The following is a 16183-nucleotide window of genomic DNA, read 5'->3' as shown; positions in this document are numbered from 1 at the left end:
CAGTTCACCTGAAGTAGCATGGTGTTCAATAGCATGATGGACCCCACAAACCCAAAAGACTAGAATAAGAAGGCCTTATGCACTACCCCAGAGCAGGCAAAGAGGGAGATGAGGGTGGGAAAGGTATAGAGCAGGATGAAAGTGATACAGAACACACATTGTTTCATTTACATCAGGGGTGCCCAACTGCTAGCTTGAGGCACCCTCTGACATGGCCCACCACCTCCTGCTCTGGGATAGCGGGTCGGCAAAGCCCAGATCGCAGGTTCCCGACCCGCCACCCCTGAACATTAGTGTGAAGAATGGAGCCGGCACTAGATGAAGCAGAGCCAATGCTTCCTGTATAGCGCCTGGCTCCTGTCACAGGTGGAGTGATACCAAATGATACTAAATGTACTCTGCCTGCGACAGAAGCCTGCGCGATACAGGAAGCATTGGCTCTGCTCTCTACTGAAGCCGCAGGCTTCCTCCATCTTGAGCTCCTGTCACACACTGATGCTCACGGATTGTGGGTTGGGAACCAGCCAGCAATACCCACCAGCAGTACCCAACAGTACCAGCCAGCACTACCCACCAGCAGTATCCACCACAGTACCAACCAGCAGTACCAGCCCTGGAGGACAGCCAGCAGCAGCAGCCACCAGCCATACCCACCTGGAGAACAGCAGCAGCCAGCGATACCTGCAGGAATCCGGAGCAAGAAATTAACATTGAGGTTAGTTGAGGTGCGGGTAAACCGCAGCGCATCAGTGTGAAAGCAGTTTTAGGCCCCTTTCACACGATCGGCCCGATGGGGTCCGCCTGTCTGTTTTTCCGGTGGACCCTTCATTCACCTCTATAGAGCAGGAGATGTAAATTGGCCTTGTATCCGTTTAACCCTACAGTCCAATCCACTTAAAAAAACAGAAGGGGATCCATCCCCCTCTGTCTGGGCGGTTCGGATCAGATAGAGTATACCATAGAGTAGAGCGGGCTGTGTCTGCATATGAGGAGTGGACATGGACCTGTCATCTGCCCTCTCCACTCAGTGTGGCCCGTGACCGGTTACCAAGTTCATAAGGTGGCTCTCAAAGGTAGGGCACCCCTGATTTACATTATCTCTTCTATTTCTGTATGTGGATGATGGCACTGTAATTATTTTAATTTTTTTTTTTAAATCTATGTATGGTGTAATCTATGTACCTATGCATACAGCTGTCACATGACCGAGCTCTTTTCTAGCCTGTCTGTAGGGAAACAGTGACAGGAGGAGCTTCTAGTCCTCGGCTACTGGTCACATGTTCAAAAGAAAAGAACAGACTTTGGGATGCAAAGTAAAAATAAATTAACATCAATAAATGTTTAAATTGTCATACATAATACAGATTTGAAATAAAATCTGTATTATTTTTTGGCAATAACATGGTGTGAGTGGATTTCTGCTGTGTCACACCCTTCTAGCCTCTATCTTAGAATTACAGTGAAGTGAAGCTTCCATCAATCAAGATGTAATATCCATATCCCACCCAATTTACCATGTCATTTACCCCTGTGTATACATCCACATGTGTGACTCAAATGTGATAGTGAGGAAATACTCAGAGTAGAAATACATAGATACCTGATCATTTGCATAAGCTGCCAACACTGCTCTGCAAAATCCTTAACTGCAATGTGGACATGGACAAGAGAGAGAGATTGAGAACAGCAGTATCAACCAAGTTTCTTTGCAGAATACAGAAAATGAATCCCAAAGTGACTGAGTATGAACAGCATGTAATACATAATTTATTGATAGTTTTTAATGATGTGATTTAATGATATGAACTGAACCCATGGAGCAACCACTGCTACCACTCAAAATTGTCTATACCGGAATACAAACTTTCCAAATTACAGTGAACCAGGAGGCCAAGATAACCATCTGGTGGTTCCCCATCTCTGGGCACAGGTCCTAGAACACCCCCAGGTGCAATAGACAATCATGGAGCTGAGACGTTAGCCAGTGGAAAAAAAGACAGCCAGCCAAAGCCTAAGCTCAGAAAAAACTGCAACAAATGCTGGATCATGCAGGTCTGTTTAGAACAAGAAGAGACCAATCCGGTCCAAGGCCCTGAAGCCCTTCAGATAACACATGGGCGGGGAGAGCGCTCCTGCTTTTAAGTTTCCAGTAAGGTAAACTGGACATCCAGTTAGCCAAACAGATAGGTATCTTTTATAAGGATCATCAGACACAGGAAGAACGTACCCCCAAACTCCAAAGCAATGTTCTAGAGTTATCAAGCCAAAGATAATATGGTCTTAGGAACCAGATGGTTTGGTCCAAACAGAGAGCGGAAATCCCTCTGATGAGTAACACATAAGGGGCAGGAGCCAGTGATGTAAGAAAGACAAAAACAGAACATTCCATAGCTCAACTCACCAACCAGTCTGCCAACCGACCAAATTAACCTGTCCAATAGTCTGTGTTAAAAACAGGGGTTTAGCTAGCATGCATTTGCTAATGCATGTATAAGCTGCAAAGCCTCTTCACGGAACCCTGTGCATTGCTTGCAGCAGGAGCAGGTGACGCAAGATGTATTTTATTCGTTGGGCAGAAGGGAACACTTAATGTACCTATGATCCACACTGAGCAGAATCCACTTTAAAATGGGGCAGTGTTAGTTGTATATATGTATGGCAGAGTCTCTACGTTTAATACCCCTGGGGTGGTCTGTAAAGCAGCATGTGTGAGTAATCTGTAGTTACCAGTCATTGTGCAAGTTTCTTGAGAGTATATATATATATTTTTTTTTTATTTTTTTTTTTAATAAATCACCATTTTTTTTAAGAGAAGCACTATGATTTGTCATATTTTTTATTCCTGAACATTTCTTCTGGATTTATTGGAGCATTGGCACACTTATCGTACCAGACGGGACAGCCATCCATGTGATAAATTTTATCTATATACTTTAAAAGGACATGCACCTCATAATCATTCACACGGGGGCCGCCAGATTCAGATAAGCTACCCCTCGTACCTCAACAACCAGCGGGCCAGGGTTGTGTAGAAGAGGCCCTTGTCCTCATCAACATGGAGACAAGGTGCTTTGCCAGGCCCCCCACTTTGAAGGCATGTGTCCAGGTATGGTCCAGGAGGGGGCGCTAGCCCATTTCCCCCAGGCTTCATGTTTAAATAAGGACCTGGTATGGATCCTGTCCCCCCCCCCCCCCCCCATGTGAATGGGTACTCATTCACCAAAAAAGTGTAAAAAAATTAGTAAAGACAGCATGAGTTTTTGACAAGTCCTTTATTAAAAAATAAAAAACAATGTTCCCCCTATGTAGATCCATCTTCAATCATGGGTCAGCGGTGGTGGCAGGCTTTGTGATTGATAATGGGTCTACATGAAATATTGGTGCAATTTTTTTTTACACACCTTTTTTTTGGGGGGGGGGGGAATAAGTAGGGGATATGTACTCCTACTCATTCACATAAGGGGGGGGGGACTGGGATCTGGGGGGCCCCTTTTTAAAGGAGGCTTCAAGATTCCCAAAAAGCTCCCCACCCGCAGACCACCAGCCAGGGTGGTGGGGAAGAGGCTCTTGTCCCCATCAACATAGGGTAAAGTTGCTTTGGGGTGGGGGGGCAGAGCCCCCTCCCCTCAAGCAACTCCCCCTCATGTTGAAGGCATGCTGCAGGTTCAAGAGGGGGCACTCAATTGTCCCCTCATTTTCCTGACACAAAGCATACCAAAAACAGGGAACAGCGGTCATATGATTGTTCAGTTCTTGGGCTTAGAGCCAGCAGGGGACATCCACAGTAGGGAGGTGAGTACATGTGTTTATTTTTTTGAATTGCCACACTTCTCCTTTCAATAGTACATGGAGATAAATAATGCAAAATCATGAAGTCAAAATCACAGTGTATTTATCTAAGAAATACCCAATAATCAGCAATACCTATTTGATTGAGGTTGATGCCACAAATATGAAAATTAGCGTAATCACATCATACGTATAACCTAGACTCCAGCTACTGATTATATTCTATCCAGTGGAAAAACTCAGGGAGTGGCAGCTGATAGAAATCAAAGGTTAAAGAGGATCTTCAGTCAGATGTGCCAACATTACTTGTCCCCAAGTATGTGTAGCAGCTGCTCGACAGAACGCACACTGAAAAAATGCCCAATGCTCTGCAGCCAAAAAACGTTCCAGAGCTACTTTGGGAAGCATGTCGCTCTTAGGGCAGCACATTCAAGTGAATGGGCTGCCCTAGGCGTGATGCATGTTAACATATGAAAAACATGCAAAAAAAGTACAAGTGGGAAATCATATTCCTGCTACACTCAGTGTGTGGAGTCCTTAGGGCTGTATGCTCTCAGGGATGCATGCCATGAATGTAGATTTTCTTTATTTGGGGCTAAAGGTGAATAACGTCTGGAAATTTTAAATGCCATGGGGAAAAAAATTCACAGAAAAAAAATTGACATTTTTGAAAAATAGCGCTGCTTTACCTCTAAAGCGGCTCAGTGCGAAAGGGGCCATAATATTTGTAAATTGCAGCTTTGTACTCAACAGAAATTGTGTAAATGTTTCCTAAGGTCTCATGTACACTGCTGGTAAATTGACGTTCAGAGGCAGTTGGATGATTTTTTCAGCTGCCCCTGAACTCATCTAGGGCCGAAACAACGAATCGATTATTCGACAACTAATCGATTATGAAATTAATCGATTTCTATTTTTATAATCGATTAATCGACCACTAACATAATGGGGTTAAAAAAAAACTAAAATTAGCCCTTTATAGTACAAAAAGAGCAAATCTCTACTGTAAATATTACTTTCACTGTCCCATAGTGAAAAATAAACCACTTACAGTAGCGATTATTTGCTCTTTTTGTACTAATTTTAGTTTTTTTAGCCCCATTATGTTACTAAACATCTCAGGCCTGGGTCTCACCTCTGTGTTTTTGGTGCTTTTTGCTAGAGGTCGACCGATATGGGTTTTTCTCTGGCCGATGCCGATATTTAGAAATCATGGCGGCCGATGGGCGATATATGATGTCGATTTTTTTGGGCCGATAGGTTAGGCCGATTTTTATTTTTATTTTTTTATCCCCCTTCATCTCATAAAACCTAACAGACACCTTTCCAACTGGGGCGTTTTTTTAGGCGCTTTTGGGCTAAAAATAGCGCCTGTAAAGTGCCTGCAAAACGGCTCCCCTGCAGTCTGTGTGAAAGACAGAGTGCTTTCACACTGAGGCGATGCAAGCAGCACGTTTGGAGTGGTGTATACCGCTTCTCCACCACTCCTGCCCATTGATGTTAATGGGCACCACTGCCAAAGCGCATGCAATGCGATTTGGCAGCGGTGCTTCACGGGCGCATTTAACCTCTTCTTCGGCCACTAGCTAGGATTATATGCGCCCCACTAGCAGCCGAATAGCACCGCTAAAATTATGGTAAAGCACTGCTAAAACTAGCAACACTTTACCATCAACGTCTGCCTGCTCCAGTGTGCAAGCAGCCTATAAAATAAAACAAGTACTCAAAACTTTTGGACGAAAAAAAAAAAAAATGGACTAACTTTACTGTTTTTTTTTATCGTTTAGTGTATTCCCCCCCCCCCCCCAAAAAAAAATGCATTTGAAAGACCTCTGCGCAAATGCCGTGTGACATAAAATGTTGCAACAACCGCTATTTTATTCCCTAGGATCTCTGCTAAAAAAAAATATATATATACTTTTTGGGGGGTCTAAGTGATTTTCTGGCAGAAAATACAGGACTTTTACTTGTAAGCAACAAGTGTCAGAAAATATTTAGTCTTTAAATGGTTAAACTGAGAACTTCTACACACTGAGATGATTTCATTCATTGAAGTGTAAACATTGTATCTTTCTGTTCTTTTCTTGGCAGGCTGCCCAGAGAGGAAAGACGTTTCTATGACGACTCAGGCAACTTGCACTGACTTCTATTACAGAAGTCATTTCCAAGTCCCGCTGTTCTAAATCGGCCTTTTTATCAGCTCAATCGTCCGATGCCGATTAATTAGAAAATGGCAAATATCGGCCGATCTATCGGCCGGCCGATATATCGGTCGACCTCTACTTTTTGCAGAAACACACTACAGTTCATTTACATCGTTTCCTATGGGACACATCCACATCCATGGTTTCTTCAGCTGCTGCGTATTTGGAAAAGACAAGGGCTTTTTAACACAAAACTGTGCTTTTTGGTTTTGTTTTTTTTGGTTCAATATACTTCAATGGAAAAGCTGCAGAGAAGCATGTAATGCGTTTTTGCGGCAATTTGTGTTTTTTTAATCTGACCAACAACAAATTGGCCAAAAAATATGTAAAAATGCAAACCGCAGCAAAATTAGCTTTTTATTATATTTTTTTTGTTAGGTTATCAACCGATTAATCGAAACAATAATCGGCCAACTAATCGATTATGAAAATAATCGTTAGTTGCAGCCCTAAACTCATCCAATGTTATTTTATGTGTACACGTACACAGGTTCGTTTAATGTCGTTTTTAGGCAGTTGAGTTTAGAGGCCTTTTTAGGAAAGGAAAAAAATGAGTTCAGACACTGAGTTTAGAGGCATTTCAAGCACCTCTACATGCAGCTAAACACGAGTTACCCACGTTTAGCCGCGTATCGCTTACAGACGTTTTTCATTTTGGGCTATTTTGAAAAAAAAATGTAATAAAAATGTTTTTTTTTTTTCAAACGCTTCTAAACACGTCATGTAAATGTGGCAAAACAGACATTTTAAATGTGGGTTACTATCTGTCAAGTAAAATCGTGTAGCGATCCCAGCACACCACTGTGACCAGCGACATGTCTCCGGAATGTTACTTCCGGGTTCACGGGTTTGAGCACTGTGATTGGCTGAAGCTGCGATGATGTCACTCTCGTGCTTGCACGCGGGAGCTGCTGGTCAAGGCACATCAGCTGAAGCAATGGCACGAACGAGACGTTTCTTCAGTGCCGATGACATCAGCCCATGCTGATACAGTGGATATCTCCTAAACCGTGCAGGTTTAGGAGATATCCACGGTGCCTACAGGTAAGCCTATTTATAGGGTTTAAGGGTTTACAACCACTTTATAAAGATAACCAAATTTTTCAAATTGACCTTCTCATCTATTAAGGCTTGAGAGGATAGAAACTATCACCTACTGTATCCCAACACACACCCAACTATAAGAGGGACAACTCTGCACTGAGAGCAATTTCACACTGGGGCCGTACTGGGTTAGCAGTAAAGCGTCGCTAGTTTTAGCGGGGCTTTACCGTTGTTTTAGTGTCGCTTTTCAGCCGCTATTGGGATGCTCTTAACCCCTGCTAGCGGCCGAACAAAGGGTTAAAACCACCCGTGTTGCGGTGCTTCGGAAGCTCTGCCCATGCATTCCAATGGGCAGGGGTGGTTTAGGAGCGATGTATACAGCTTTTCCAAACCGCCCCAAAGATGCTGCTTGCAGGACTTTTTGTAACGTCCGGCAAGTGCACTGCCCCAATGTGAACACACTCAGGTTTTCACACTGGGGAGACAAAGGAGGCGGATTTCAGATGCTAATTCTAGATCTAAAACGTCTGAAAACCACCTTCAGCATGAAAGGGGTCTTTATCAAGGAAATGCTGTGTTAAGATCGCAGGGGGGGGGGGGGGTTGAATCGCAATCTCGATTCTTTAATGATTAATCGTGCAGCTCTACCTCTGACTATCTGCGCATAGTTGACGTCACGCCAGCTGATCAACATACCAACTGGAATGATGTTGCATACTGCGCAGATTGGAAGGCAATATCCGAATGGATGCTCTTTTCGAGTCATTACCTTTTGTACCACCTCCCACTCCCTTTAGATTGTAAGCTCCACGAGCAGGGCCCTCCTATTCCTTCTGTATTGAACAATGTTGGAATTGTACTGTCCCTCTTTATGTAGTAAAGTGTTGCGTAATTTGTTGGAGCTATATAAATCCTGTATAATGATGTGCACTTTGCCAAAGGGCTCTATCCCACCGTTCTGTAGCAAAAAACGGATAGTGATTTTGCACCAAAGAAAAAAAAAAGGCTATGTGACTCAAAATGCACCAAAAATACAACCGCGAGGGCACGTTTGATGCGGTTTCCATTCATTTCAATGTTTTGTTTTTTAACTGCACAAAAAATGCAGCATGCAGGACTTTTAAAAACACAAGTGACTATAGTGAAGTATTTAATCGTCATGTCGTTTTCTTTTAGTAAGGCAAAAATAGAAGAGACACTGATAAATGTATAAGGGCCCTAAAAGCATACGGTGTACAGGTGCAGGCTGGTAAAATCTGAATAAGCCTCATGTACTTTTCAACTCTTCTCCTTCAGCTGAGAGAACAACCAATTCTGAGCACTTCTACTTCCGGCCTTTACAAAGCGAACAATACAGTGTCTCCTCCAGCAGGCACAAACAGAAGCCCACACACACCTCTGTGCCTGCTCAGAACCATACGGCGTTTATAGAACCACCTATACATCCAGCGAGGATGAACAGCTGCAAACTCCGAGCTACAAGAACAGGCGGGAAGTAAGCAACCACCGTGCCTGTGAATAGGAGCTCGTCCTGTACCCTGCGAGTCGCGAGGAGTGCAGACTCTTTCCCCGTGAGAGAAGAGTGCAGACTCGTCTGTGTGTGGGAGGAGTTTAGATCTGACTGTGTGTGAGACGTGCAGACTCAGAGTGATAGCTCACCCACCACACACACAGCAGCCTTGTGTGACGTGCGTGGGTCACCGTGACGTAGCACGCTGCACGCCTACATGACAGCTCCCCGGGGACTCTATGTCCTCTACGTCCGCCTCATTGCACATTACTAGCAGCTAGACACACTGTAGGTCTCGCTGTGCGCAGCTAGTCTACACACATAGCACATTGCAGCCAGTGATTACCTGTATGTGTTCCTGCTCCCCCCTAGCCAGGCTACTCTTCAGCACGTGCAGAGTGGATGGGTGTTGCTGGGCGTGGTGACGATTTGTAGAGGCGGGGCTTGCTGCGGCACATAAACAAATAGCAGGGCTTGCAGCCAGAGAGCTTTGTGCAGACAGTTCACACAATCCTAGTGGACTTTGTATCGTTCTGCAATTTGTGTTACAAATAAAAAGAGCTGATGTCGATTCACTCAGAATGTGAGATATATAGCAGTTTGTATCACAGGATACTATAGGATTATTTTAACCTGATTGCCCCATATATTTACTTATCAATTATCTTGTGTTTTTTTTTTTTATCACTCTTTATTGAGAATATAGTTTCTTGGTAATAAACATATTAAAGATGTGTTATTGGCTGAATGGGTTTTTGGTATAGGCTGAATATCTACGGTTCTGTCTTTATAATATAGGGTATGCTGGGACAGGAGCTTACGCACTATATGATTAGTAGTGGTAGCACTCTATTTGCTAGCTGTCTCTGCCCCGTACAGATTCCAATCTACCCGCTTTGCTCTTTGCCCCCCCTTTTGGTCTCTTCTTGGTGGCTGTTCCACTGCGCATTACCTGCTGTTCTTCGTGATTGGGTTACTGGGGTGTTTTTTTTTTTTTTGTTTTTTTTTTCTTACGCTCTCTAAGCATTTGCATGAATTTTAATTGTTTGTTATGGTCTATTATATTTTATTATTGTAAGTAATGTACATAATTACATCTCTTAGCCCCTGTACACACGGTCGGAGATTCTGCCAACCAAATCCGTCGGATTTTGTCCGTCTGATTTAGTCCGACGGATTGTGTCCGAAACTCTTGCATACACACGGTCGGACTAAGTTGTCGAAAAATCCGATCTCTCAGAACGTGATGACGTAATTTTGTTACGATGGGACTACATTCAGGCTAGTAGCCAATAGCTTTGATGTAGGAATTTGATCTGAGCATGCGTGACACTTGGTCCGATCAAAATTCTCGACACATGATCGGAGTATGTCCGATCGAACCAGTTGGTCGGGAAATATTTCTAATATGTTGGAAAATTGGGTCAGACGGATATTCGGATGGAATCAGTCCGATGCATACCACACACAGTCGGATTATCCGACGACACGGTCCGATAGGACACATTCCGACGGATTCTCCGACCATGTGTACAAGGGCTTAGTGTGAATCTCTCCTGAAGAAGCGCTATAGAAGCGCAGAACATGTCAAGCCAACTCTTTTAGACTTGATCTGGACCCCCACACCTGACATAACTTCTGGAATCCAAGTTACACTCTTTTGGAATACATTATGAATGTTCAGATTTATGATACTGTACTATGTTTTGTAGCATTTTATTTCTGAGCTCTTTCTAAAAAATGAATAATTGTCAGGCTTTTTTGGGACAGGTCCAGTATGTACACAATTCTTTTATATTGCTGTACTATACATTGTGAATGTATTGTTTGTTATTGTGTGTAAATTAAATGATTAAAAACGTTTTCAACTTTTAGATGTAGTACCCATGTGCCCTTCAAAAGTCCTAATGTGGATTCATGCTTTAAAGTGGTAGTAAACCTGAGCATTAAAAAACAAATAAAATCTCCCACAAGGCAATAGCATAATGCACTAGTATGCATGATCATCACATACTAGCACATTATGAAATACTTACCGTAGATCAATGTTTCTAAACTTCAGTCCTCAAGTTCCCCCCACATGTCATGTTTTCAAAAGGGATGACACGAGTCTGCACTCCTCACACTTGGGACGAGTCTGCACTCCTCACACTTGGGACGAGTCTGCACTCCTCACACTTGGGACGAGTCTGCACTCCTCACACACGGGACGAGTCTGCACTCCTCACACACGGGACGAGTCTGCACTCCTCACACACAGGACGAATCTGCACTCACACACGGGATGAGTCTGCACTCACACACGGAATGAGTCTGCACTCCTCACACACAGGACGGGTCTGCACTCACACACGGGATGAGTCTGCACTCCTCACACATGGGACGAGTCTGCACTCCTCACACACGGGACGAGTCTGCACTCCTCACACACGGGACGAGTCTGCACTCCTCACACACGGGACGAGTCTGCACTCCTCACACACGGGACGAGTCTGCACTCCTCACACACGGGACGAGTCTGCACTCCTCACACACGGGACGAGTCTGCACTCCTCACACACGGGACGAGTCTGCACTCACACACGGTTATTTGTCTGCACTCACACACTGGACGAGTCTGCACTCACACACGGGACGAGTCTGCACTCACACACGGGACGAGTCTGCACTCACACACGGGACGAGTCTGCACTCCTGACACACAGGACGAGTCTGCACTCCTCACACACGGGACGAGTCTGCACTCCTCACACATGGGACGAGTCTGCACTCACACATGGGACGAGTCTGCACTCCTCAAACACGGGACAAGTCTGCACTCCTCACACACAGGATGAGTCTGCACTCACACACAGGACGAGTCTGCACTCCTCAAACATGGGACAAGTCTGCACTCCTCGCACATGGGATGGGCCCGCCCGCAACATCTGTTTGCGAACACGTCTGAGCTCATCCCAAGGATGAGCTCAGGTGTGTTCGCATGGTCCAGGTGCAGAGCCTGCCAGGAAGTCGGTGCAGCACTGTTCTAATCAGAGGCACTGAGACATTGCCCCGATATGCAGCTGCAGAGATCAGGCAATGTCACTGCCTGTGATTAGCGCAGCAATGCGCCGACTTCCTGGCAGGCTCAGCACCTGGACCATGTGAACATGCCTGAGCTCATCTTTAATCCAAAGTAACCAGGATAGTCAAACACAAATCTGTTGCAGTCTGGGAGATGCGAAAGGCTGTCTGTGGGCAGGTTTGGCATCATTTGGGTGATGCTGTCACACCCACTGTATACTAGGGCAGCAATACTGACAGGGCTTCCATCTTCCCCTGGTTTTCCTTCTGGGTTCATGGGCTCCGGCTTTATGAGTGGCTTGGGGCTCTGCCATCAGCTGCAGCACGGAGCTCTGAAGGTCCATCACGGTATGCCGAACCTTCAGATAGGGTTGCCACTTGTCTGGTTTTGATCTGGACAGTCTGAGTTTTGACACATGTGCCCAGGTTTCCACCCACCGGAAACCCCGGACACACATACCAACCGTTCTGTGACCAGTGGCACCTGGATCTCCGGCCACGACCGCAAAATCTAGTGGGGCGCATCCCGTGCCCGCTATCACTGTCACACACTGCCGAAACATCTGTGCGCTCTGAGCACAGAACAGCAATGGGCAGCGGGTGCCCGGTAATTGGCCGAACGGGTCATGTACGGGGCAGTAGACATGGGGGTCTGTCATTGTCATTGGCCCGGCTGAGCTGGTCACATGTGGAGGCGGGGCTGGATTTTGGGTAATCGTGCCTGCTTGCTCCAGGAGTCCTACCTTGGGCTGTGTGTCTCCTGAGGTCTCTCTCATCTGCTCTGTCAGCCAACACCTCTCTGTCAGCTCCCCCCTTCTGTTAGCCACCTTCCTGTCAATCACCCCCCTCTGTCAGCCCCCCTCCTCTGTTAGCCCCTTCCCCTCCTCTGTCAGGCCCTTCTCCTCTGTTAGCCCCCTTCCTGTCAATCACCCCCCCCTCTGTCAGGCCCCCCTCCTCTGTCAGCCCCCTTCTTGTCCAACACCCCCCTCTGTCAGCTCTCCCCTTCTATTACCTCCCCTCCTCTCTGTCAGCCCCCTCCTCTCTGTCACCCCCTCCTCTCTGTCAGCCCCCCCTCCTCTCTGTCAGCCCCCCTCCTCTCTGTCACCCCCCTCTGGCAGCCCCCCACCTCTCTGGCAGCCCCCTTTTTCCCCCTCCTCTCTGTCAGTCCCCTCTCCTCTCTGTCAGACACCCTCCTCACTGTCAGCCTCTCCCCCTTTCTGTCAGCCGCCCTCCTCTCTGTCAGCTCCCCCCCTCTGTCAGCCCCCCTCCTTTCTGTCAGACATCCTCCTCTCTGTCAGCCCCCCTCTCTTTCACCTCCCTTCTCTCTCACCCCCTCTCTCTCAGCCCCCTTCTCTCTTTCAGGCACCCTCTCTCTCAGCCTCACACTCACCCCCACCTCTCTCTCATCCCCCACTCTCTCACCCCCACTCTCTCACCCCCTCTCTCTCCTGCCTCTCTTTTACCTACCCCTTTCTCACATCTTTCCCTCTTTAGGGGGTGAGGCCCCAGGAGGTAGACTGTACAGGGCCCAAATAGTTGCTAACAGCAGCCCTGTGAGTGAGTGCACCAGTTTGGATGTGTCTTGATTACTTTGTCTTGGCGACACACTTCTCCCCAAGCCCCCCCCCCACACACACACACACAATGAAAGGAAGGAAAATAGCGCTACAGTAGCGGAGCTCCACCCCCAAACTCCAGCTCCCACACTTCCTGGCTCGAATCGGCTCTCAGTAAGGCAGTCTAATGGGGATCTTTTTGGGCAGGGGACACTGATGGAGGGGTTATTTCAGTATTTCAGGTACCTCCAAGGGCGGCTTTGCAATTTCCCTATGGTGACTGAATTAAAGCTCATTCTAGAAGAATGGAGCAAAAACCATGTTCTCACAGAAGGATGTCAGAATTATGCCCTTGTGAAGAGGAAACTTGTCCAGTATTTGGAGTCACCCCTTTTGGGTAGTGTGTCCCTTATGGGATTGGTCAGATAGATTACTTTAAAATTCGAAGATGATGTGTCCTTCAAGGAAGTACTCAATCACTGCATAGCTCATAGAAGACAAGCTTAAATTGACAGCACTATTCTTTGATTGTGGATAGTCTGGATTCTTGCTTCAAGATAAATATCTGAGTTAAATGGGAGGATATTGCCCCATGGATTAAATGACTGGCTCTTAGGCCGCGTACACACGGGCGGATTGTCTGCCCAACTAAATTCGTCGGACAATCCGACAGACAGTCCGTTCAACTTTTGAATGAACGGACTTGACCACACACGATGAACAGACAGTCCGCTGAAAACTTGCACGATGGCGTGTACAGCACGTACGACGGGACTAGAAAAACGACGTCCAATACACTGCAATGCAACCTTCGGCCGTGTAAATCCTTTCTGAGCATGCGCCATACTTAGTCCGTCCAACTTGCCTACACACGAGCGGACTGTCCGCTGAAACCAAGTTTGGACGGACAAAACCAAGTTTGGACGGACAAAATTACGGAAATTCCGAAAGACTAAGTCCGTCAGACTGTCCGCTGAAAAAGTCAGCTGAAGCCCACACACGAGCGGATTGTCCGCTGAAACACGGTTCAGCGGACTAAGTTGGGCAGACAATCCGCCCGTGTGTACGCGGCCTTAGACCTATAGAATCCCCCCTTTGCATTTTTTTTCATGGGGTTCCCTTCTCCATCAAACGTTATAAAAATAGTATCATCAAATGAACCCAGCCAAATCATTAATACCTAGATTTTGGAAACAATCCAAGTGCCCTACTGTAAGAGTCCATGTCTTACTACGCATGCACCAATGGCAAAAAAGGAAATCCGTGGCAACTGAGCATGTGCCAAAACACCTCAGGGCACCAGCCCGCACCAGCGCAGAAGTCTTGATCGAAAAGGGCAGGAAAATGCCCAGGACGTGCACAGGAAGTGACCTCAACCCGATTGAAAAAAAGGTGGGAAAATACCCAGGAGGCGCACAGGAAGTGACATCAACCTGATGGAAAAACGGCGGTAAAATGCCAAGGAGGCGCACAGGAAGTGACCTCAAACTTCCCTTTATAAGCCCAGCCCAGACACTGACAAATGTCTGGATTATCTTCAGTCCCCCCTTGTTCCTGAGCTAGTATCTGTCTGAACCAGTGATGGACTGGCCTACCGGGATACCTGGAAATTTCCCAGTATGCCACCTGCCCTGGGGCCGCTTAGTGGCTGCACTACTCCTCTCTCCTGCTCCTGTGTATCATAGCGCTGGCTGGGTCTGTGTTCGGCGGCGGTGCTGTAACACAGTCCCGCCCCCCTAGACCGACTCATGTGATAGTAGAGAGAATCAGTGTTCTGCCTATAACACAAGCCAGTCTAGGGGGCGGGGCCGTGTTACAGTGCAGCCGCCGAACACAGACTCAGCCAGTGCTGTGTTACACAGTAAGAGATGCTGCCCTGTTTGCCTGGATAGGAGGAGAAACAGGGCATATAGAGGAGACGAGCCGTCTATATTCCTCCATGCAGCCACTGCTGCATGGAGGAATATAAAAAGCTCATCTCCTCTATATGCCCTGCTTCTCCTCCTATCCAATCCAACTTCTTTTACTACCCCCCCCGGTTCTCATTGTTCTCCCTGCCCCCCCCCCATGCTCTCCTCCCCCACCACACCCTCCAGCCCCCCCCCAGAGTTTTCTCAACCCCTGTTCTTTCTGCCCACCCCCCTCCAGCTCTCCCCATCCTCCTCTAGCCACCATCCCAGTGCTCCCCCCTGTTCTTTCCCTCCAATGCTCTCCAGCCCCCCCCGTGCTCTTCAGCCCCCACCCCAGTGCTCTCCACCCCCCACAGTGCTCTCCAGCCCCCACCCCAGTGCTCTCCACCCCCCACAGTGCTCTCCACCCCCCCCACACAGTGGTCTCCACCCCCCCACAGCGGTCTCCAGCCCCCACAGTGCTCTCCATCCCCCCACAGTACTCTCCAGCCCCATGCTCCCCACCCCTGTTCTTTCTGCCCCCCGGTGCTCTCAAGCTCCATCAATTGCTCTCCAGCCCCCCCCAGTGCTCTCTGCCCTCCGTGCTCTCCACCCCTTTACTTTATGGCTCCCCCAGCACTCTCCACTCCCCACCCCTGTACTCTCCACTTCCCCCTGCATTATGCCCCCACCCATGTGCCCTCCAACCCTGCCAGTGCTCTCCGCCCCCCATAGTGCTCTCCAGTCCCCCATGCTTTCCACCCCTGTTCTTTTTGGCCCCCACTGGTGCTATCAAGCTCCCCCCCATTGCTATCCACTCCCCCTGCTCTTTGTACCCCCCAGTGCTCTCCAGACCTGTTTTTCTGCCCCCCAGTACTATCAAGCTCCCTCCCAGTGCTTTTCGCCACCCCACACTCTTACCCCCCCCCCAGTGCTCTAAGCCTCCCGTGCTCTCCACCCCTGTTCTTTTTGGCCCCCACTATTGCTCTCAAGTTCCCCCCCCAGCACTCCCCACCCCTGTGATCTCCACTCCCCCTGCTCTTTGCCCCACCCCTGTGCTCTCCAACCCCACCAGTACTCTCTGATTCCCCCTTCTCTCCAGCTCCCACCCAGTGCTCTCCCCTTCCC

General features: G+C 47.6%; 1 protein-coding gene across 2 annotated transcripts in view; it reads right to left on the bottom strand.

Annotated features, from left to right (window-relative positions):
* IMMP2L (inner mitochondrial membrane peptidase subunit 2) overlaps nucleotides 1–9049 on the bottom strand; it is a 1432488-nt gene extending 1423439 nt beyond the window's left edge. For both annotated transcript variants that reach the window (XM_077471167.1, XM_077471168.1), the window contains exon 1: nucleotides 8894–9049. The gene's annotated coding sequence lies outside the window, so the exon portion shown is untranslated. The remainder of the gene's footprint in view (nucleotides 1–8893) is intronic.
* Nucleotides 9050–16183: the final 7134 nt, after the last annotated feature.

The sequence above is a fragment of the Lithobates pipiens genome, unplaced genomic scaffold, assembly GCF_037356315.1.
Source record: "Lithobates pipiens isolate NorthernLeopardFrog02 unplaced genomic scaffold, aLitPip1_a1.2 Scaffold_8, whole genome shotgun sequence".
Lineage (NCBI taxonomy): Eukaryota > Metazoa > Chordata > Amphibia > Anura > Ranidae > Lithobates > Lithobates pipiens.
The sequence above is the reverse complement of the archived record's forward strand: the minus strand, read 5'-3'. Positions and strand labels throughout refer to the sequence as shown.